General features: G+C 41.1%; 1 long non-coding RNA gene across 1 annotated transcript; it reads right to left on the bottom strand.

Annotated features, from left to right (window-relative positions):
* Window positions 1–774: 774 nt before the first annotated feature.
* LOC134136256 (uncharacterized) lies at window positions 775–15459 on the bottom strand. Its single transcript, XR_009957469.1, has 4 exons — window positions 15380–15459; window positions 11035–11087; window positions 6482–6674; window positions 775–1118 (listed from the first exon to the last, which is right to left on the bottom strand). It is a non-coding gene; the product is annotated as an uncharacterized LOC134136256 (long non-coding RNA).
* Window positions 15460–25638: the final 10179 nt, after the last annotated feature.

Consider the following 25638-nt stretch of genomic DNA (forward strand, 5'->3'; position numbering starts at 1 on the left):
AGAGGCAAACTGATTGGATAAAGCAAGGTTTCAGCTCTTTACTTGTCCAAGCATAAAACCTCTCTCTTTAAAAAGGAGCATGGGGAAAGATAGAGAATTCTTTTAAAACAAGAATTTCATTAATTTGTGCATCATTGTAATTAAATGCTCTATGGTAGATAATGTTTGTGACCTTTCCAGTATGTTTCTTAGGGGGTAGTATAACCTTCTGTTGTGCTGAACACAGAACTGGGCCATTCCAGCTATTAAAGTTGTCTCAGGCAATTTAGAGAACCCAACAATGGCTCCTTTATAGCCCCTGATTTGTACCTAACAGTGTAGAGCACATTCCAAGGAAAATGGGGATAGTTCCTATGTTTTGCCTATTCACTACTTTTGGAACAGCTTGATTTAAAAGCTGATAATAAAATAGATTGCACATTTTTGTTTGCAGGGCTCAGCCCAGCAACCACACTAATGATACCACAATTATACCAGGGAGGCAAGTTCACTTTTCAATGTTTTCTCTGACCTCCCCAGTATGTGAATTCAGAAGAAAATATTTTTTCAGGTTTTAATTTCTCTAGAGGCATATAATAATTCACTGCTTTTTCCTTTCTTTCAGGTTAGCTCTCATCACCACAGATACATCTGCAAGTCAAGCCCCTTCAGTTGGAGTTTTCTTGCTTGCTGAACTGCCAGAGCCTTCCAGGGTGCGTTTCAGTAAGTAAGCCCATTAACCAAGCACAAAGCACTTGAAAGTACGTTTTAAAATGACAGACACACTTTGGTAGCACTATTGAAAGTTAGCTCCCTGCATTTGGCTTATTGCAATTAGCACACCTCACACAACAGCCCTCCCAGTTACCACCATCCCGCTAGGTTATTGTTAATGTGTACTACAGTTTCACAGAGGAGCTCCAGAGGGTCCTTGCCCCAAAGAGGGAAAATGTAAATTCCAGTCTCCCAGGGACAACGGTGATTTTAAGTTCCAGCTCCAAAACATTGCAGCAGATGGCTGATATCCCTGTGTAATGGTGAAACGTTGAGCCAGGCAGTGCACAACACAGCGGCCGCTGGGGCATTGCCAGGGGATGCACGAGTCTCTGCCCCGTAGGTTAAGTTACTATCTGTCTACACTGAAAAACAAATACAACAAATCAAGAGAAAGATTAGCACCTGCCATGTTTTAACTTTGCCCAGAATAACTTGAAATATTGTAGACAATCACATCATTTTAAATGAAATGAAGAATAATTAGGCAAAAAGACATCCACACTCATACTATTTGAAGCTGGCCAGGAAAGCCATCTGACCCGTTATTTCAGTTCTTCTGTATCAGCTACACAAACAGTAACTGTAATGAAATTAGACTTTTATCCACACATGAGCAAACAAGAAATCCACTAGTGATCAAGTTTAAGAAAAGGAAAGAGGTAGCTTGAAAAAAAAAAAAGTATCAAAAGTGACAACCCCAAGAGGAAGGTAGTTTCCAGCAGCATGAAGTCTCAGAGCAAAAGTTTTAGTAAAAACTGCTACAGCTAAACAGCCGGTAAAGAGGTTTATTAAAAAAGATCACATCCTTCAATAAGTTGAAGGTAAAATATAAAACACAGACACATCATATACCTGAAGAGATGTTGCAGGCCATTAAAAACGTACGTTAAGTCATTTTTCATAGGAAGTAGGATGCCTGTCTGAGAGTCAATAAGACCAGTAGATATTACTTAAGTATAAAGGGAGCAAACAGAAGAAAGGTGGCCTTGGCACCAAAGCTACGTGAGTTTTTTGCGTCCCTGTTTTACCTAGAGAAACTCAAGGAGTATCCCATATTGGAATCTTTCTTTATATAGGATAAATAGAAGAGAATGCTAAAAATTACATTTAAATAGTTTTCTAAGAAATAGAGACACTGAATGGTAACAATTTTCCAGGACTAAGGACAACTAGAACTGGGATTTCTCAGCTTGGAAAAGGGAAGATAAAGAGGAGAGCTCTCTAAAATCGTGAGTAGCAAAGACAGGTGAAATAGAGAATGGAAATCATGAAAGACAACGAACAAGAAAGCATCCAATCTGTGGTCAATTCAAAACATAAAAATTGAAGCATTTTCTCACATAGCACATAGATAAATTTGGTTTTCCTTGACACATAGTGTTGTGATTCCCAGAATTTTACATTTAACAGCTTAAAAAAGCTGTTAAACAACATCATCCATCAGGAGCTATTAAATACCAAGATTTGGCCCCTGACTTAAGTCATGTCACTGGAAGCTGGGAAAGTAAGGCAAATAGCTATCACTGAATGGCTGTCAGCTTGTAGTACTCTTATGTAGTCAACCACTTTTCATCACGCCTGGAGCCAGGATACTGGGATAGATGGCTCTTTTCTAGTCTCAGCTGGGACAGTCATTCTTAAATGTGTTTTTAAGTGCCACTTGTGCAGAGCCTTCTGTGAATTCATTTGGGTCAACCTAAGTAGCAAGAGCCAGATGAAGGACTCCAAATTGAATTAAGACTGAAAATACTAAGAGTACTATTATAAAGAGAGTAGGGTGAGCAAGTAATGTAAACAGAAGGTAAATCAGGATTAAACCTGCATATGCTCTGTAACTCTTAAAGTAAAAAGTGGAACCACATACATGAGATAACAGAAAATAATTCTTTATCCCTGTAACAGAAAACAACATTCCTTTCCTCTCAGAGGCAGAATTGGCAGAAGAATTGCAATCTGTCCTTCAACTAAAAGTAGCTTAATTCTCACATCAAACTTAAATCAACACAACCAAAAAAAGAGCTCTCTAAGTGAATAAGTATGCACAGAAAATGGGAAATACATGCAAGTGTAAAAATGATAGTTTTTTTTTTTTGCTTTGTTCTGTTTTTTAACTATCATCTGACTTAATTCCATAGTTACATAATCCCGAAATATAAGCATCTTGGTCATGCCAGTCCCCTATTATGAAAATGACTGTGTTTTTCATACTTATTATATAAATGAGATCCTCATAGGATATGAATTGCTCCAGCCCACTGACTTTCACTGAACTCAGACAAGTTACAGCAACTAAGAATATGCCCGACGTGCACCACGTTGGCTTGACATAGCAAAGTAGTAAATTCAGCCTTGAGGAAAGAGCAGTTTTCAATGAGCTCATTTCATATCAGATTCTCATACACCATGATCTACAGGCTGAGGAGGAGGAGAAGGGAGAAGCAGTGGTCCAGAGAGGCTGCAGCTCCTGTTTGCTTCAGCCTTTGCTCAAAGGAGGCCTCCTAAGCCCAGTGCAATAAAGCTGGGGTTGCAAGTCAGTACACTGGTGGGACCTGCAGCTTTCCTCCTCATGGAAAGCAGCACATCCCCTACTGCTGGCGTGGGGCTGATACAGTCCAAAGTCTTTCTGAAGCGAGACTGGGAATCATAGAATCATAGAATCAGTAAGGTTGGAAGGGACCTCTGGAGATCATCTAGTCCAAACTCCCTGCTAAGCAGGTCACTTAGAGCATGGTAGGCAGAGTTGCATCCAGGCAGGTTTTGAAGATCTCCAGAGAAGGAGACTCCACAACCTCTCTGGGCAACCTGGTCCAGTGCTCCGTCACTCTCACAGGGAAGAAATTCCTCCTCACGGTCAGGCAGAACTTCCCGTGCTTCAATTTCTGCCCGTTGCCTCTTGTCCTGTCACATGGGGCAACTGAAAAGAGTTTGTCCCCATCCCCTTGACACCCTCCCTTCAGGTACTTGTACTCATTGATAAGATCCCCACCTCAGTCTTCTCTTCCCCAGGCTAAATAGGCCCAGCTCTCGCAGTCGTTCCTCGTAGGGCAGGTGCTCCAGCCCTGTGATCATCTTCGTAGCCCTTTGCTGGACTCTCTCCAGTAGCTCCATGTCTCTCTTGTCCTGGGGAGTCCAGAACTGGACACAGTACTCGAGATGAGGCCTCACCAGGGCTGAGGAGAGGGGCAGGATCACCTCCCTCGACCTGCTGGCAACACTCCTCTTAATGCACCCCAGGATCCCATTGGCCTTCCTGGCCACAAGGGCACATTGCTGGCTCATGGTCAATCTGTCATCCACCAGCACTCCCAGGTCCTTCTCTGCACAGCTGCTCTCCAGAAGGTCAGCCCCCCAGCTTGTACTGATGCCTAGGGTTATTTTTCCCTAGGTGCAGGACTCTGCACTTGCCCTTGTTGAACCCCATGAGCTTCCTCTCTGCCCATCTCTCCAGGCTGTCCACATCTCTCTGAATGACAGCACAGCCCTCTGGTGTGTCAGCCACTCCTCCCAGCTTGGTATCATAAGCAAACTTGCTGAAGAGGCACGCTGTCCCCTCATCCAGGTCATTGATGAAGAAGTTGAACAGGATGGGAATGGAGGAGTCCTTCCAGTACCACAAACATTGTAAAGTCTAGCTGTCAACTCTCTTCTCAGTGAAATGCTAGAACATGCACTTACAGTTAAACCCAGGTGTTTTCTAAATCAACAGCCATCATAAAATTATCTCAACTGAGAGCAAAGAGATGATCGAGCTGCTGCCTGGTTGTTTTCCTTCTCAAGCACCTTTAGGGGAACTTCCATCTCCAGTGACAGGATGCTCTTGTGTAGTTCATCATTTACTTCAAAATAACTAGACCTTGGATTCGTCAAAATTTTAGAGCCTTCTGAGAGGTATGGCCTCTAATCATCTTTCTCAGTTTGTTCAGGAAGTCCCAACTCCTATACAAATTCCTTGGCCAACTTTGGTAATTCTGTTACTCTCATGCCCCATATTTCTGTTTCTTCCATTTTACACTGGTGAAAATAAGGGATCTAGATTATTCATGATAATTATACTTTACTTGTTGGAATAGACACACCTGATAGGAATCTTACTAGAACTGTAGCTACTAATGAATGACTGAAGGCTAGGGAACAGGTATAACGGGAAAGTAGAATACCTTTTTTTTTTCTTTTTTTTTTTTTTCCTGGGGATGCCTCTGTAGTTCTTTATTCGCTTCCACTGAACTTCGCTTTCAGCTCTATATACTATATTGGACTGAGTTAGTACTAGATTTGTATTGTTTCCTGTCTTGATAAAATCTCCCATTCCTGATCTGTGACCAAACCCAAACACTTAACAAAGTTTACGAACTGAAAATAACAATTTCAAAAATTTCCATTGGAAGATTTCATTTAGGTGATTTTAAAACATTTGGATTGCATTCAAGTCTGTTTATATTTCCTATTTGAAAAAGAAAATCAAATCTTTAATTTTGAAGTGTTAAGCTCATGCTTCATCCAATTTAATTTTTCAGTGTTTTAAAATCTGATTTGACCCATTTCCTGCATAGTTTTGGCTAGAAGCTTTTTTTTGGTGAAAAATCATTTTTGTCAAAAAGCTCCTACCTAGCTTTGCTGTCCATGGTAGTCAAAGATACAAACATAACAGGACACTTCTAGTACATACAATGGCATAATCAGCTGGAACATGAATAATATACACATACGTATCTAACTGGTCCTCAAATGAGAGGAAATCTATGTCTCATGCTGTTTAAATCGGAAGTTCTTAAAATGTAATTAAACAGGAAAAAGAAAGAGAACTTCCTTTTTTTAGTCATTATCATTCTATTTTTCACCTGATATATATATTTAGATGCCTTATTTTCACCCAATGCACAGACTGCTCCTTTCTTACGTCCATACCTGCTCACAGGCTTTGTTGTGTACTACATAAATTCATTCATTTTGTTTTACTGGCACCCTAAGAATTCAGTTCTTGAGAATCTGGGAGATGAGTAAAACCAGGGGAAATCAGCATGCTGTAATCGATGGCACAAATGTATACTAGCCAATCAGGGTCTTTCACTCCGTACCAGTTTGCAGGCTCCGGGGGTTTTTTTGTTTTTTTGTTTTTTTTCAGTTTCTCCCCCACCCTCAGTGTAGAGCTTCATGTAGCAAATCAAAGTGCTCTGACATTTCACAGGTAAGTCTGCATAAATCTCTCAGGAAAAGCTCACAGACCTCCACAGCTCTATGGAATCGTGAGGAAAACAACACCCCTGCTAGTGGTCCAAACTTGTTCCCGCCATAGAAACTCTTTTTAGTGCACAATAGACTGTAAAGTACCTTGAGCCACTTTCGAAAACACATCTCTTTTTCAGGTTCTAGACCTATGAATTATATTGTACATATTATTGTACAACCCCAATAAGTGGTTTCAAATTTTCCACTTTGTAAGATTGTTTGTAAGTGATTTGTCCTGCTGTAAATGGCAAATTGCTGACTCCAGTTTGAAAGCTGACTGATTACATAGTCGCATAGTCCTTTGTTTTCTGGTTCTAATTTGGGGGGATTTTACCCAGCTTTCATCGTACAGTTTGAGAGACTTTCCCACCTGATCAGTAAAGAGTTTTGGTTGTGGTACTGGATAGAAATGTTAACTACATTTTTTGCACATAAAAAAGTGTTAATGGCACCAGCAGAGATCTGACTTTACATGTTAGCATTATTAGCACTTAGTTACCTTTGAAGGCGGTTGGAAAGCAGGTGTAAAACGTGAAGGGATCTGCCGGAGGAGCTTTATGAAACTTCGCAGCGGTAGCTCAGGGGACGCTTCCCGCCTGCCGGAGGGAACGCCAGCCCTCAGCTGCCCCCGTTGCAGGAAGCTGTGCCAGCTGGAGGGTGTGTGCAAACTTACCCTGGTCTCCTTATGATACCTGCATGTGAAAAAACGAGGGAGAATTCAGTGCACGGAAAAGAGAGTCTCCCTGATCTCAGAGCGCAGACAATTGCCCTCTAGTGAACTGAGCTGCAGCCATCCCTGCCTTGAACTGGTTGTGGCAGTCAGTTCAGGTGAAAAAGCAGAATTTTCGTGCTTTTTTTTTTTTTTTTTTTTTTTTTTTCTGATCCAGTTTGTCACTTAGCCCCATAAAAATCATGCAAGGACAGCTGCAGGAGGGCACAGGCTGGGAACGAGCAGCTGGGGGCTGCTAGGCTGGCACTGGCACCTAACGGCACTGCCTCCCTGCATCTGCGCTGAAACAAGGTTACAGCGTTGAGACAGCCAGCGACATCCGAGACGTGGGAGCGGAGACAAGCAGATGGGGCAGTACCTGCTTCAAGTGCTCTAGCGAGAGTCACTGAAAAGGACGTCTGTCCCCGCTCTCGGATCCGGGGCTTCCGTGACCCCGCAACCGCACCTGGGAAGCAAAACCTCTGCAGTGTGTTTATGAACCGGTATTTTTCAGAAGCTTGTGTTCTGAGTGGTCTTTCGAATTAATCTTCACAAGATATCCAAAAAAAAAACCCCTGCTGTCAGATGTACCAAATCTCAAGTCCTTGTTGCAACATGCGGCGGTACTGGAGCTTCCCAACAAAACAGTTGCAGAGACGCTTGTAAGATGCCAAAACCAATAACCCCTTTTTTTCCCCCCTTGGCCTCGTTCAGCAAAATCATTTTAGCTGAAACTTCAAAAAATATTTTTCAGTCTGAGGTACACACTAGTTTTGGAGTTTTGCAGCCCCCAAAATGAAAGTTTAGCAAAGTTACAGATAGCTGAAAAATGAATTTGTAAATGCAAATATTGGGCATCCATGACTGCATTATCCTTTAGTAAAAAGGTTATCTTGTCTCTCCTTTCCTCTTTTCTTATATCAAATCCCAGGCCGACATATTTTTCTCAGTAAATGCTGGGTTTGACATACAATGATAAAAGCATATAGAAATGACTAATATAAAAAGCCTGAATGAAAGACATTTAAAAATAAACCGGAAGTAAATCTTTACTTAAGAATAATTGTTTTGTTTCCTTGTCATTAGCAATCTTTTTGTAGACACCACAATCATTCTCTTTTGTGTCTGCATTTAATAGTAACAACTTTGCAGCAATGCCTGCTTTATCCCCATTGTTTTCACTTGATTTCTAGGGCAAACAAGACTAAAATTTTCAGACATTTAATAAATGAAAGCCTCAGAATGCATTAAAGGTCATTATATGCACATTATCAAATTCTTTCACACCTACTTCCCCTCTCACCCCGGTAATCCCCAGGACCTCTCGCAGATGACCAGGTAGAATTCAGGGCAGGACTTCACCTGAAAAATGTAATGCTAGTCCTCTTCTTCCTCCCAGTCATCTGTTAGCACTTTCAGACAACAAATAACACAAGGAATCTGAACTGTTTTGCTGGGAATGCCATCTGCATGGTGGCAGCTGGGGTGGGAGGGAAGGCATATACACTAATGAACAGCAATAAATACGGACCGTAGATAAAATTAGGAGGCGTTCTACTGATTTCCAGTGTTCTGGATCTTTGCATGCTTCCATTAACTGGATACAGCTCTTCTTAAACTGCTGTTGAACATCTGGATTATTTTGCAAGAAAGCAAATCCAGCGCACTGGGACAAAGATGTCAAACAAGTCAGTTTGGGCAAAATGCTAAGGCTACAGGAAATGCTGAATTCCGGTTTCATTTATGATTAAATAAATTCACTTTTTAACATATTCCAGCATACTAAAAGTAGCACGGGGAACAAAAGATGATAGAAAGTATTGTTAAAAGGAGTATATCATAAATCATCCAAAATGAAATATTAGCAAAGAGCTGAAGAGAAAGTTCCTTGTTGACCAAAGATAAAATCAGCTTCTAGATCACTGACTACTCTTTCGGTACATGAATTCTGGAAAGAATTTTCAGGCATAACATTTGAATTTCCCATTGCCATTTAAAGTAACTACTTGCATTTGAACTGTCCCTTTCACTGTATTGCAGAAAGGATAATTCAATGACAAAGACCAGATTAATGAATTTAATTCTGTAAATAAGATGAAAGGAGAGGAAATTTAATAGATTGAAATTTTCCTCATATCTCTTCATTAATGGTTTACTGACAACATCCTCTTACACAGAATCACAGAACCACTGAGGATGGCAGGGACTTCTGGAGATCACCTAGTCCAACCCTCTGCTCACAGCAGGCTCACCTAGAGTAGGCTGCTCAGAGCTGTGTCCACTTGGCTTTTGAGTATCTCCAAGGATGGAGACTTCACAACCCCTGGGCAACCTGTTCCAGTGGTTGACCACTCTCACAGAAACACAGTTTCATCGTATGTTTAAATGGCATTTCCTATGTTTCAATTTGTGTTCACAGAACCACAGAATCATAGAATCAGTAAGGTTGGAAGGGACCTCTGGAGATCATCTAGTCCAAACTCCCTGCTAAGCAGGGTCACTTGGAGCATGGTAGGCAGAGTTGCATCCAGGCGGGCCTTGAAGATTTCCAGAGAAGGAGACTCCACAACCTCTTTGGGCAACCTGTGCCAGTACTCCGTCACTCTCACAGGGAAGAAATTCCTCCTCACGGTCAGGCAGAACTTCCCGTGCTTCAATTTCTGCCCGTTGCCTCTTGTCCTGTCACACACAACTGAAAAGAGTTTGGCCCCGTCCCCTTAACACCCTCCCTTCAGGTACTTGTACACATTGATAAGATCCCCCCTCAGTCTTCTCTTCCCCAGGCTGAAGAGGCCCAGCTCTCGCAGTCGTTCCTCGTAGGGCAGGTGCTCCAGCCCTGTGATCATCTTCGTAGCCCTTTGCTGGACTCTCTCCAGTAGCTCCATGTCTCTCTTGTCCTGGGGAGTCCAGAACTGGACACAGTACTCGAGATGAGGCCTCACCAGGGCTGAGTAGAGGGGCAGGATCACCTCCCTCGACCTGCTGGCAACACTCCTCTTAATGCACCCCAGGATCCCATTGGCCTTCCTGGCCACAAGGGCACATTGCTGGCTCATGGTCAATCTGTCATCCACCAGCACTCCCAGGTCCTTCTCTGCACAGCTGCTCTCCAGAAGGTCAGCCCCCCAGCTTGTACTGATGCCTAGTGTTATTTCTCCCTAGGTGCAGGACTCTGCACTTGCCCTTGTTGAACCTCATGCGGTTCTTCTCTGCCCAGTTCTCCAGCCTGTCAGTATATTGCAGGTATACTTCAATCATATGCTTTAAAACCATACCTAGGCAAGTCATTTGGAAAGAATTTCTCCTTTTCCCTTGTCCGTGTCAAATTAGAATAGACACACATTTGAACTTTAATTACTTCTGCTGAGGGTTTGTCTAAAATTCATGAAATTTAAGAGCAATCAATGACAAGAAGTGAACTCGGTCCTTGAGCAGGTCTAGAGCTGCTCTGCCCCTGAAGAAACTAAACCACACAAAGGTGGTTTAACAGACTTTAATTTATGGAAGCTGAATTCATATCCATAACTAGATTTACCTTACCTTTCCTGGCTAGTTCAGTGCTGCTGGCTTTACCTGCCAGCTGACAACACAGCTACTCTCCTCGCTGCAGGTAGCATGGTCCCACCTTCATCTTTGCACTGGCTGTGGCAGTTCCTGATGAACAGCCAATACTGCTAGTCTTCTGTGGGAGATATATTATAGCCATTGGACTAATTCCTGTGGGCTGAATTTCTGGCCTTTGTGTTGCACTTTTGTCTGTCCTCTATGGCTTACCTTAAAGTCTTTTAATTATATTAATATCCTAATAGAAATTTTCTTGAAGAACTTGGAACCACAGATGATCTGCAGTGAAAAGTCACAAGATTTTCACAAGATTGTCACAGCGAGTCATTCACCAAACAGCTGAATTTATGGAAAGAAATTATGGAATTTTTCAAAGTCCTGAGGTAGCTTCTGAATTCCATTTAAACAAAACTAGCCTTAAAAAATCATGTTCTTAGTCTCACTATTTTTCAGATATTTTGAGATTTAAGACCTTCCCCAACCCTGATGAAAAGTTCCAATGCATTTATATAAACTAAAGGTTTACCAGCCTGTTTAAGGCTGCATATGAAAATGGAGAAGATGCTCAAGTCTTGATGTGTTACTAGGGGAGAGCCATTTGTGTAAACTGGTTTTTACTCTTCAGCAATGTGCATGTAACACTTTTTGAGCAGCTTGGGGTAGAAATGCATAAATTCCCAATAATGAAAATGGGATCAACACAATGAATGAGGAACAGACTTTGATAATCCAAGACAATTTATTTTACATTAGAGATCTTCAGAGAAACAATTACTTACCTGAACTCCAAAATCAACTTCAGCATTGTAATTTCAAAATTGCAGCACAGGACCTATGACAAAGCAAGAGTACTGTGTTAATTCTATTTTTCTTAAACTCTTCTCTGGCACAAAAGCTTTGCTCCTCAACAGTCACGTTCTTAGATATTGATGTTTGTAGCTGTTTTATTAAAGCAACAGGTATTTTACACCTGTTCTGTTAAGGAAACTTGACAATTCAGAAATGAAGCAATGGTCAAGCTGGGTGGCTACTTTAATAAGAAGTGGATTTAGTAACAAAATAAGATATTCTAGTGGCCACAGAGGTTTCCATGGAGGTCCCAAAGGCCTTTTGGAAGTGCCTTCTCTACTTGAATAACCTCTGATGCATTGTCCAGTTTCTGTCTTAACCCTCTATAGTTACTCACTTCTAACTAAAGTACTATATGCATTGGTTAACCAGGAGAATAATAATCTTAAAAATAGTCAAATTGCAATTTTAATTCTGAAAAAATAGGTCTACTTTTGAACATTTCTAGGGGAGCAGTATAGCATAGCAACTTATCACAGTGTTCCCTATTGCTCAGAATTTTCTGTGCTGGGAGAAAATGAAGCTTTGATTTTGTGTTGTAGACAGAGATCTTTTTTCTTGGGGGGGGGGGGGGGAGAGAGAAACCTGCAGCAACTATTGTCAACAGAAAGATCCTGGTGGCAATATCATTGTCCTGGAAGGAAATCTGCATTAGCTCAAGATTTCCATAAGTATTTTAGATTTGTGAGGAGGAAGGGTGATGGTGGTCTGGATAGGGCTGAAAGTACCCCAGAGCAGGCATGCTGATTTCCTAGCACTCTTCCTCAAATGCTAGGGAGATGCTAGGGAGTAAGGAACTGGATGACAGTCTTTCCCCCTTCTGCTAGTAGAGTTTGCAAAGTGGCCACCAAGGACAGGCATGTTTCTTGGAAGTGTTTACAGACATGGTAAGAGCAGTAGCATTCATATGGGAAGAATTTGAGGGCATCTATGGTTGAATGCCTCAGCACCACTCTTCCTGGCCTTCCTGGCTTTGAACTAAGTATGTAAAGTGCAGCCCTATATGAGCTTTCATATGAAGCAGTTTTTCATACTATCTGAACTTTTCATATATCTGAATTTTCGTTTGTCCTGCTGCCACGGTTATGCACCATAATTGCCAGCGCAGACACAGCTCACTTGTATCTATTTTCATCCTATGTGAGCAGGAAAGTGTGTATAATGTGCTAACAGTAATTGAGAAGTGGTCAAATTAGTAATGAATAATCTATTTCATGTAGTGAATGAGCCATCATTCAAAGACTGTTTTTTAAAATATCATTTTCCTCTCCTTAATGAGCCCTGAGAAACAGGTATACTAGAAATCACTTCCAAGCTGTGTTTACCAGGGGTCACAGTTTACAGAGAAAGCAAATACGTATGTTGAAAGAAAAAAGACAACAGTATGGACAACAACAGTGAAAAAGACCAGCCAGACACAAACTGTGATTCACACGTGCTTCTTTCTTTGCTCTTGGGGAGCAGTCAGCCAGGTCAGGCAAAAGTGCCTTAGCTTTGCCTGCTAAAAATCTCAGTTTTCCTCTAGTGCAAGTGGAGATAAATAGACTCCTCCAAGATGCAATCAGAGCAGAAGCCTGGGTGAGGTGCACAGAGCACCATCTGGAGAAACCTTTCTCCTCATGGACCGCTGAAGATTAGGATACTGCCTGGCTATGTCACATACTTCATGTTGGACATTCCGCATTAAAAATGTTAAATCATATTTTAAAATGCATGATATCAGTGTTTGTCACAGAAAAATAGTTGCGGAATACTGGAAATTCATCTGTTTTTTTTTAACACATATTCATTCATGCAAATGCAAAACCTGACCCAGTAATTTTATTCAGATGAGTAATCTTCCTTTGACTTCAGTGGGATTCTACTATGCATGAACAAAGCAATCAAGCCTGGGTTTGTATTTGCACAGTAGCCTCTGTTCGACTTCAAGTGGGACCGCTTTGTTGTAAAAACTCCCAAATCTTGCCAATTTGTCCAGATGAGATTCCAAATCTCCTTATTAATATTCAGTTTTAGTAATACAAAAAGCTATGCTGCCAAAGGCTCCATAACCATTCTACTGCAATTACACACACTTGGATTAAAAAAATCTCATAAATACCATTTCATACTGGTGTTGTCACCTGCCCTGTGCTAGATACATAATCGCCTCTGTGCAATTAGTTACACAAACATTGAAAAATGACTCTATAATATGGAACAGAGTTTTGATAAACCCCTCTGCAGTTGCAACATAGTCCAGGAGAACCTTCAGCAGACAGAGACAATTTACGTATACAGTAGCATGTAAGGCCTCCAAACAAGTTAAAGATCTACCAGGAGCAGTGGTAATTCAGTATCTGTTTTAAAAGGAAGAATCTAAAAGAGACCATAACTGAGGAATGAGAGAGTGAATCCTCCAGCTGGGGAAAGGTAAGGAGAACACTAATAATTCAGAGGATTTGCGACATCGTTGTACTTGCTGATGCATGAAATGCAAGGAAGGAGTGCAGCACAAGCACGGTCTGGACAACAGCTGTGGAAAGTTGCACAGCAACAGTGCTCTGCAGTTGCCTTACTTAACATAATTTAGACCTGATGTACTGAGTCACAGGTCTCCCTCACCCACCTCACCACCAGCCATGAGCTATCCGGCCTTGACAAGCATAACCACAGGATGTTCCTTTTGAGCCTCCTCTTTTGCATCAGCTGTCTGCCAACTGTCCCGCTACCACTGTGAAGTGGGATCATTCCCACTGCGCTCAGGACAACCCTCTGGTTCTTCTGCGGTTTCAAATTGCAGCTAAGCTGGTATAATAGCCATTAATAGGGGCAGCCCCACATTTCCTCTCGTGCATGTTGTCACTGCCTCCCCTGCACCAGCTCAAGTAATTGCCTGGCCTCACAGTGAACTGGCTCGGGGAGCTAGACAGCAACAAATGAACCTACCTAAAGAGCAGCCCTCTCAGGCTGGTACCATCTTTGCCAAGTCAGTCATTAAACAGCAGCATGTACAAGCAATTACTAAAAGCTATCTGAACATTTTTTCACATGTGGGCTGGAAAAGAAATGGGCTGTGGTATTGCTATAGGAACCAAAAGACTCAAAATATCCAGTAATATGAGCACTATTCTGAAATCATGATGATCTCTTATTCGTTGGAGCAAATCACTGGATGCCTCATATTGCAAAGGAAACATACTAAACAAATTCACACAGTAGGTTAGGAATGGGAAAACAAAACCAACCCAGCATAAATAAATCATGGGCACCTGGTAATATAGTAAAATTTTGGGGTATTGTCATCTGTTGCTTATTACAATCTCAATAACATTGGAATTTGCTTTGTTTCCACACATGTTCCATGTTTCCAGTGTATCCAGATAATTATAGCTATATTATGTGTTATTCTAAATCCAGTCAGTGAAGTAAATAGAAAAGCCTATCTTTGCATTATTCTGACCAATACTACAGTCTATTACATAGGAAATGGGAATTAAATCAATTTTAATGCAACATTTTAATAAAACAGCAACTGCAGTTCTAGATTGCAATTATGGAGATAATTACAATTTCATTGCTACTGCTTAAGAATACAAAATTTACCTTGGATGAACATTTCATTATCTAATATTAAACCAAGTTATTTTTCTTCTAAATCATACCTTGGCTTGGTTTATTTCTTAACTTTGGCTGTTTAATAAAGGCATCAAGAATTTTAGAGGCAGAGTATATCGGAACAGGCTAACTGGTTCAGTGTCAAATTACTGTACAGTGATTTGAGAAAAACATGAATTTTGAAACAGCTCTGGAGGCTGAGCATAAAGATTATTAAATGTAAGTTTTATATATGCATAAAAATTGCTTTTGCATGAATTCACTTTTAAAATGTTAATATATGCATAAGAAAATTGTGTTTCTTAATCTCTGAAGAAACACTTATCACTAAGAACCGCTTAATTCTTTTCCTGTGCTTGATTTATTAGCTTATGAAATTATGCTAATAGTTTGCATGTTAATGGTTTTGGGGCTCAAATGACCTGATTTCAGTAATGAAGTAATTTATGCAGTAATCAGCATCTAAAAATCTCACTTAAGAGAACATATCAGAACAAATGATTGTCGACATGTTATGTCAGAGAACTGGGGTGTGTTCAGCTCAGCACACCCCTTAGGTTGGTTGAGTCCCATATCATTGAACCATGCTAGGGTCTACGACTGCAGTTCTCTTCAAAACTGTTTTTAGAGATCTTCACTTGCAAAGCTCAGTATTGACTGAATTCCCCAAATGCTTACCCTGCAAGGAGAAAGACTGTGGCAGGAGATGGACAACACCAAAACTGAAGTCTAACTTGGAGCCAGTAAGAATTGCTCCAGGAGCAAAAGTCCTCTGTGGCATGGCGACCTTGCAAACCTGGACAAAGGTGGCTGTTGGAAAAAGGAAAAAAGTCTGCTTTAGGAAGATGATCTTCACAACGTAGAAGAAAACTGCACTTTTATTAAGGACATGACCCGTATGGCATGCAAAAGATACATCTGCTAGCAACATTTGGGAAACCTATGTGAAATTGATCCTTCACAAGAACCCAGTGCTCAAACATCTTTATTTACAGACCTGCTCACTGTCAGGATGTGCTTGAACCACGCCACTATTCCCCTGTATCATTTGCTGTGCACTTTCCCAAGAAAAGAAGAAATTCAAGCCAGTGCTCTGAGAAGTAAACAAAAACTCTTTCTTTGCAATAATGTAAACTCGTGTTTTGATAACCTGCTGAACACTGATATTCACTTTCTATTAAAAAAAAAATCAAAAACATATTACTAGCTGCCAAAAATGATCTAACTGTTCAAACACTCAGATAGAGGCTGAGGGGGTCAGATTGGACATTATCCAGAATGCATAAAGGAAATGGAAGAAATACCACTGATTTGATAGAGCTGGATCACCCTCCCCCCCCTCCCCCCCCGCCCCGTAAGGCACTTAAATGTCTAAAGGAAAGAATCACCTTTCAAAGAGCAAAACTGAATAACTGTATTTTATAATTAATATAATACCATGCTTGCAGCATCTCAAGCATATTATACAAAACTGTCTTCAAACAGCTTTTTTAGTGTTGTTGTTTATTTTACAAACTCAAATCATGATATGTTCTGGAATGTGGCTAATGTTCTTTATTCCAGAATTCAGACTCACGGCTTTATTCAATTTATTTCATGCCACTCTAAACACCAAGAGGAAAACTAGCAAAGGTCTCAGATCTTTCAGCACTTTTTATGTTTTATTCCAGTCATAAATTGACTCCACATAAACCTGAGGCACATGCACATCGTGCAAAAAATATGTCATCAAAAGTTGTTCAAACTCTGTTTCTTCTGCAATGTAACACAGAGGTCTCATTGCATATTCAGGTGCACATCAACCTTGGAATAAGGCCTTTCAGAACTGTGGGATGCAGAAGGCCACCTAAAGCCTGGACCTGCTGTCTGCTCACGACTTCAGAGGACGGCCAGTGCATTAGCCTGTGAGTAGGGCTGGGCATAGCAACAAGAAGCCTGATGAAAGCATCCCTGAAGATGCTGGGGCTTCCAAGATGCAAGGTGCTGAGTGCCCTGCTCCAGAGGAGCCCCAGCAGGGCTCAATTGCACTAGTATCATAATAAGAGCAAAACTGATCAAAGCGGGTGTGCTTGCTTTAGATGTGGATGCCACACACTCTGTTACCATAGAGCTGTGGCAGCTTAATGAGCTATCACCCGTCAACTGAGCTGCTGTTACCGTGTGCATGCTCCTACCCTGCCCCCTTTCTCCAGAGGGACGATCTTCTTAAATCTCAATGAGAGTCTCATAAATGAGCCCTCATTGTGCAGAGCTGCCTACTGCAGTCTGTCAGCCAAACACAGACATCTTTGTCTCACCAAATAACATTTCTGGATATGAAAACTGCCCATCACTCCTTTTCTGTATGCTGTGCCCGGAGGACACTTCTCTGGCATGAGGGACCTGCTTTTGGCAGAGGCAGGGTCAGAAAGGTGGAAAATAAAAGATGAGTTTCTCAAAGTTTAGACATAGTTTTTTTGGTAAACTGAAATAGCTCAAAGGGGTAAGCCTTTGCCCCTTGTTTATTTGGAGATCCTACTAGAATAACTCACCACTGACAGACGAGGCGCACAGAGGCCACGGGCCAAAGCCACAGATCCCGAGTGCAGGCACACTCTTCCCATCAGGCATATGCAGAAACACTCGAGTAGCTGGCATCAGCATTTTGAAAGCAAACAGGAAAAGCTCGACAGGCACTTTCTTCTTCATTTGTGGGAATCGTGGCCTCTCTGGCGGGGTCAAGACCTGGAGCCCTGTGGTTTTGCCAGCTGCAAAAGGCGAGGAGCGCGGGAATAGGTGCTGTCTGCTCCAAGGCAAGGCTGGGTGATGGTAAACTGGCAGGAGCCCTGGCTGAGCTTCGACACTTGAGGTCCAAACAAAGCACTGCCACGCTAAAAACATAGCATATTTAAAATGGACTACCATGAGTATTACTCAAATGTTGCAACTCCAGAAATTAGCTTGGAAGAAGCCATTCCTTCATTTACTTATTTGCATTAAAGCAAAACAGAAGCATACCGCGATGCAGACGAAAAGCCGCATGACTTGAAGCTATCAAATTATTCATTAGCTGGCTTAAAGAACAGCATTCTGTTAGTGCTGTCACCTTCATTTCATGCTGCTATTGTTTCTTATATTGTGTCTTGATTTGATATTAGGCTTCAAATACTTCTGGGAATAGATTTGTTTTCCTATATACTCATTTTACCCCTAGTAAGTAGGCCTCTGTTCCAGCTAATGCCTGTAGTTTCTAAAACACAATCAGCAGTAATATTTATTGTTTTCTTGTGTGCCTATCCAGGAAAAGAAAATTGCTACCAGAATAATATCCAGCACAATAACAGGATGAAAATATACACCCTATTCTTTACACTCGCACATCTCATTCTAGCATCATACCAGTTTGTGTGGAAGGCAGTGAGAAATCCAACCAAATTAGGACATCTGATTTGTGCCCCAGAGATCTCTTTACTGGATTTATCACAGTTAATTCATTTTTGTTTTCTCTCTTTTCACATGCTAGGAATGTAAGTAAGCCAAAATGGTGCATCTGCATATTTGGTCAAAAATGCTGCTGGGATTTCAAAAATCACATGTGAAAAACTCCACACCGCAAGCTGGGAGTCGAATAAAAACATGGAATTCAATGTATTGATGACTTTCAGAAACAAAAGGGAAAAAAAAAAAAAAAAACTTCATTTCCAGTGTCACCATAGAGCCTTTTCTGAGTCTCATCACTCTTCAATTTTCATTCCTGGAATCTCAGCAGCCCCATACTCTTCCTTACCTGTGCTCCTGCAGAATACTCCGATCCCACCTAGGAACGCTTACCCACATGGATGTGGGGTTTTGCACATCTCTCCCTCTTTCTCTCCCCTACCCCAACCCCGAATCAAACATCTGCTGCCTTATTCGCTGCTGTTTTGTGGTGCTTGTCTCCTCTCTTCTTCACACCGCCTGCCTCCTAGAGCTTCTCTAGCATCCTCTTCTTCACAGCAGAGCAGCTCCAGGCCAGGGTGACCTCTCCCTCAGGACCTTTTGTCTAGTTTTCTCTGACAGCATGGAGTGACAGGGAGCAGGATCGCTACCCCAGTGCTTCCCTAATCAAGCGGCGCTCACACTGCTCACCCAGCTGCCTGCGGGCTCCTCTCTTTAATGTGACATTGATCATCATGACACAAAATGGTCACAGATATCACTTCCTAAAATTCAGGAATGTGACAGCTAGAGACAGAATCACTATTTTATGGCCGGGAGACTATATGGATTATTCAGGTCAGGATAAATCGGGATGGATATTTGCCCTACTTCCATATTCTAGCTATTAATAACCGAAAGCATGCCAGATTGTGGCTTGTTCTGTGTGACTGCACAAGGAGCAGCACTCCCTCCCCCACACCTTCACGTACACATGCACAAACTACAGTTTTCAGCTACTGTTTAAAAGCCATTCACAAACCCAGTCTTTGAGCTTGGAGTCAAACCTCAAGCAAATGTAGGCCTTCCTTCACCAAGCAAGCAAGAGCAGCCAAGATAGACTGTGGAAAGATACTGGAGACATACTCTGGTCTACTGCCCCAGAAACCCTAAAAAGAATATAAGACGCTGTTTTCTTAAAGCCACAGCACAGCTCAGTCAAGGCTCACCCCCTTCACAGAGCATGCTGTCTCAAAATTAGCTTCCTTCTGGGAAGACCCAGTAGAGAAGCCAGTGAACACCCACCTGAAGGAGCCTAAGCACCCTGCTCCTGGAAAGCTTTCCATCCTGGTGAGAAGCTCGTTGTGCATCTATGGGATTTTGGTGTGAAGAAGCAGCCCTTCTTCTTCAGTTCTAAGACTGGCAGAGAGAGCATACGGTTACAGAATTAAACAAATCAAGTTACACCTTTCCCTGATTTAAAATAGCAAGTGAATTCTCCTCCATCTGAAGTTAGCATTCACTTTTTAGAAGGATGCAAGAGAGAAACTGCAGGGTGTCTGTTTCCAGAACATTAGGTTTCAGGGGTCATCATTACATTTTTGGAAGATTAAAACTTCAGAAGCCTGAAGCTCTTCCACTTTCAAAATAGACCTTCAAAAGCCAGCTTTTGCTTCTGATTGTAAAGAGAAAAATAAAGATATTTTTCAGTCCACTGACATGGAAGAACGAACTGCCCTGACAGCTGAGACAGCTTCCCTGAATAGGATCCCTCTGCTCTTGGGAGTTGGAAAGCTATTCTCTGTCATCTCTCTTGGGTCACTTATGCAATCTGCCTCAGCAACTGGTGCCAGTTCAGCTCAGCTACAGACCAGACTCTCTAAATACTGTCTAAATATCTTTCCTTGAATCTGCCTGGGAATCCAGCCCTTACACTACTCTCAACACCAATATTCATGGTCTATTACTGTAGGCACTACTATGAGTCCCAGTCCATACAATGGTACCGGTTTCCATTAGTCGTACTTTAATTCTAAAAAGATATTCTTACATGATAACTGCACTGCATAGCAGTTATGCGAGTAGTTGAACTCTCTTTCATCTGTCTTTCTAGACATTACTCCAGAGCATATTTATCAGATAAAAGCAAAGCAAAGCAACAATAATGAGAATAGGTTAAGTGCCAAGAACAGCATACGAGTCTCGACAACACTCATCTTCCCACTCTTGATTCTCCTGCAGTGCTCCCTCCACTGCTGATTCTGATTTTACTTAGTTGATGTGATGCCTCAGTGACTGCAGTTCATAATCTCCACTTCTTTCTTCCTCTGCTGAGCATATTCCAATTATTTCTAAACAGTTTCAAACAGGCTGTTCCTGCTCAGCTTATTTAATAACTAGACTTGCTAGATATTTAGTTGTTATTTGGCAGAGGGCATAACAAGTGCCTCCCAGGTCCTATCTGGGGTTACTCTTCCAGATATCCAGACTAGGGATATAAAGAATGTCTTTCATTTTGCTTCAGAAAGAAAAGCAGATATTTTCTGCTTCCTTTGATTCTAATCATAATATTATCTTAGACAGAGTCATCTTGAAATAAATACTGGTCAGAGGTTTCCTGAGGACCTGAGCTGACTGTAGGTTAATAAAACAACAGAAAGCTCTCTTTGGTCTCCCCACATTGGTTTGTCCACCTAAAGTAACCTGGCTTTTGTTTACTAAGGCACAAATTAGATCAAATCCTTCCACAGCAGCTCAGTAATCTGGATGTGCTAATAACTCTTCAAAGCCACAGTTTGATTAACATGAGTTCCCAACGTCCATGAAGGTGCAAGCCTCCCCACTGAAAACAAGAAGAAGAAAAATTTGCATGCTTGTTATGTTGAAAGGTTAGCCAGGAATAAGACAAGCAACCTGGGAAAAGGAGAAATACTTCTGCATTACCAATATAATTTAAAATGGACTTTTGAGGGGTTAACAGAATGAAAAAAATGGGTGTTTCCTTTTATACAGGATAAACCACAAACTAGTAGCTGAACTTCCTAAATTCAGGGTCTGAAATAGATCATTACGGATGGCAGAGAAAATGGCCTTAGTAGAAGTACAGGCAAAAAGCCATTGACAGTCCAGTGAAGCAGGTGGAGTCCAAAGGCTTTGAATGGCTATGAGCAAAGAGAGAAGGTGATGAGTGGGACATTTCTTCATTGGCTGTCCCTATCAGTCAAAATCTGAAGGAGAGGATTTGATGTACCCTTCCACCAGCAGCCCTCCACATTTCATTAAAATAGACCATGTAGCTATAGTAGAGTCTGATGCTACCAAAACAGTGAGTTTCAAACCTATGTTACAGGAGTTAAGAATAAATGCAGGGCTAAAAGCTGAAACTGAAACAGGGAGTCAAAAATTTTGGAGAGTAAATAAAGAAAAATGGGTCTATGTCCACAAAAAAGTGAGATTCAAACACAGAAGCGGCTTACTCTTGAGCTACAGCAAGCCTCTCTTCATTGTAGAGGATTATTGCCGCATTGGATCCCACATAATTAGCAAATGTAGCATCAAATGATGAACATCTGACTTCGTTTGCAAATATATATATACACAAGATGATGTCTCATCGATGCAAAATACAAAGGCTTAATAAATTATATAATTATACATTTTCAGCAGATTTTCTGCTGCTTTTCATATAGTGTTTGAACATTGCTTGTCATGTTATCAACAGCTTTCATTATTTAAATATTTAAACAGCTGATTTCTGCATTATAGAGCTATGAAATTCAGTTCTCATATAAAAGGCACAGGTATGAAATTGTCATTGTATTTGAGGGCCTTCTTCTCGATATAATATGGCTTTGTGAGTAACAAAATATATTGAGAACGTGTTTCCATACAAATAATATTCCTACTTATTTTTATTATTCCCTATAATACACAACATGTGATAATATTTTGGGAGGCATGCTGGACCTTTTAAGGAGTTATTTTTCCCTACCTGATGTTACCAGGGTTATTTTTCTTTATACTTATTTCAGAGAAGCATCAGTTCAATAAAAACCTTAATTCCTAAGGGAAATTTCCTTCCAAAACACCACCAGCAAGAACTGATATCAGATAAACAAGACAAAGAGACATTGGAGTCTGTTTGCCAAACAAATCTAAACTCACCCTCCTGTTCCTCTACTCAATCAGCAAACAGCTCCGAGCTTGAAGGACGTGCACACGAGACGCAAATGTACTAACACTTTTTCCTGGAGGATTACTGGGGGACAAGCAACAATTTTGCAGCAGCATACGATACACTTACCAAATATATACACATATTGATTAGATAGATTGCATGTATTACCAAATACATACACATTTTGAACCAACATTAAAACACCAGGCTGCTTCCCGCACATGTCTGTGCAGCTTGTAGCTCAATGGGAGCCTTCTCTGTTCAGCATCTCTGGGCACTGCTCCCTGATTTCAAAAAGAAGCAACAGCTTTTCCCTCCTTCTCCCCTCCCATGAGTATTAGAGGTTCACATGGGCTTGTTTGCTTCACTGAGAAAGGGAAAAAAAGACTAAAAGGAGAGTTAAACCAACAACATTTTGCTGTTTTGTTCTTACCAAAGGGTGATATTTACCTTTTTTAAATCATTTTATTTACTCATATGGCAGGAGATAGGAAGGACTTTGGAGGAAGGACACAAAGTTAAATCTGGTTTTGCAGAGGTAATCAAGAAGAGTTCTCAGAAGATAATTCAGAGGTATCAAAAGTCAATTTAGCTCTTGGATACAACTTGGGTGTTCTTACAGACAAACATTGTCACCTAATTCCTGGGAGGATTTTATCAGGGTAACAAAGAACAGCAGTAATCCCACTTAAAATGCTTTCCACAAAAAGACTTCTTTCAGCAAGGGACTGATTCCCTGGGCAAGGCTCATTTATCTAACCAGCACCAAAAATCCAAGCTTATGCTTGTCTCTGATAAGTGCCCATAAAAGATAGATATCTAATTTATGCATGTGTGTACTTACTGGTTGTTACTGGCTATAACTCTCCATATTTGCCAATCCAGGAATAATTTATGTTTCCACTGGACTAGCCCGGTTTGATGCTAAGTGGAATCCAGATTGTACAATCACTACTGGACAGCCTCTGGACCCTGCCTAGGACATTATGTATACTCTGACTCTTAAACATGAGCATATTCAGGAAAGAAATTCCTTATAAGAGCAAAAAATTAAGGATTAAGGATAAAATCAAGGATTTCTTACTAAGCATCAGCCATGTCCTGAGAGTTGGTCAAATATACTGACAGTAACTCAACTTACCAGACTTACGTAAAATCTTCTGTTTAACTACCACTGCTTTGAAGCTGCAAGCAGTAAAAATATTTTTCTTAAATGCATGATGATGAACCCATTTTGGTCACAGTGTGATGCCCAGCATGCCAAAATAGCATGAACATCAACTTTCATTGTGTAGTGGGGTAGCCAAGAAGCTACAATTGGACTTACAAAGTGAGTTAAAAGTTTGAGATATGATCCCTACAGAAATGAAACTTAGTATTTCTGGTTAGGTGGCGGGTTTTTTTGTTTTGTTTTGTTGAGACCACATGAATCACTAGCAACTCAATCATCAATCTTTAGTGACTGAGTCACTAAAGAATACAAAGTAGAAGCAGCTATATATTTTTGGAGACTAGATGAACTCACATATGCATCTTGAAGTTCAGGGATGGACCATGTATAGCAGAGAAGTTTATTAAACTACTTTTCTACAGTTATTTCCATCCTTTTGCCACCCCTAAGATGATGCAGAAAGTTAGAATACAAAACTACACATCAAACATTAGAGATTTAAAGACTTTCATCTGCTTCCTGTCCTTCCTCCTCTCCCCTACATGAGGTACAGCAGGCTAAAAAATTTCAGGTGAACAACCACACTCTTCAAGACTGCTGTGGACGAGAAAAATATGCAGACTGGCCTTCCTGAGGAGACAGCCTGCACTGAGAATGAGATCATACCTTGTACTGTGAAGCCACCTCATAAGTAGTTGATGAGAAAAAGTCTGTGTATCAATCAGCTGGCCTATCACCCTGGGAGGCAAACTGGAAAATCTGAAAGGGAACTCGGAAAAAAGAAACTATTATTTTTTGACCATTATTGCCTTGTAAGTAAGGACATTTGGCCTTTGAACCTTTTTAGCCCACTACACTCCAATGCAAGTGTTTGATAGTGTTTGCAGATGCAGTTACAGCCCACTCACTTCACAAACCGTAACTACATCGTAATGGGGTTATTTCATTGTTAATTCCAGTGCAGAAGGGGATAAATGGTGACAACATCCTGTATATCCATAGGAGAACTACAACAATAGATTTTTTTCCCCCTCAAAGCTGCTTGGTTTCTATTTTTTCTAGTGTAACTAAAATAATCAGAGGCACATAACTACCTTCATAACTGGGTAGAAAAAACTTTAGGACTTTCATGCTAACACTGGTTTGTGAACTCTGTATGGTATGCCACATGCTAACGGTGAAAGGTTTCCTTCTGAGCAAATGGACCTTCACTATCAGAATAAGGCTTTGGAAGTTCACCCGTGCAGGCATGAAATCATCAGACTAGGTTTGGAGATGCGATTCAAGACCAGCCCAGACAACAGAGTGCCAGCATGAGTGGCATCTCAAAGTTTAGGAGTGTTTGGGAGTGTCTGGTGCCCAAGCTGATGTTTGGATTTTTTTCTAGAGATAAATTTTAACCATGGATTGAAAATGATCTAGGGTCAAATATACAGTGAAACAAATATGTTGAAAAGGTAGGGGGAAGAGAAGACAAAAATATTACTAGTGTACTGGAGAGCAGGGAGAGAGGACACTAGAGAAAGCACACAAGGTAGGCCAAAAGTCTCCATGGCTTCAAGACAGGTTGAGCATCCCAAGAAGGCCTGGATCTCTCATCTGTGCCTGGTACTCTAAGCTACAATCTCTAACAAAAGAAATAAAGTGGAAATCCAAACTCTCACTCCTGATCTATACTTCCTTGAAGTTTGGCTCAGGATATTTACAGAGGCAGATAGAGTCAAGAGCCAAACTTTCATAGTTTATTTATTTATTTTTTAACTTGGGGCATTAAGGCTGGCCAATGTGCTGGGTGAGGTCATACGCCAGATTGCACCACGCCATGTCCCACAGAATCATCCACTTAGCTGTAATGCAGTTTGCAGCCTCTGTCCTGCAGACATCCAAGATCAGAAGAGCACAGGCTGCTGAACGGTGGCAGTAGGTGTCCTGAGAGAACGAACAACGGAGCTTTAGCTACCATCTGCCTTTTCTGTGTTAAGTTCATGCTAGTCACTAGCAGTTCATTAGGATTAGAAAACTTTATTACACCCACACACAAAACCAAGGAATTTAAACAAAAAAGGAACACACTGAAGATGGAATAAGAACAAGCCTAGTAACAAACACTTCAGTCAAATAATATAGGAGAATTATAGAGATGCCAAGAAATTTCTATGAAAAAGTCTCACTTAGGAGATTGTAATAGCCTGC

Source organism: Rhea pennata, chromosome 2 (assembly GCF_028389875.1).
Source record: "Rhea pennata isolate bPtePen1 chromosome 2, bPtePen1.pri, whole genome shotgun sequence".
Taxonomy (NCBI): Eukaryota; Metazoa; Chordata; class Aves; order Rheiformes; family Rheidae; genus Rhea; species Rhea pennata.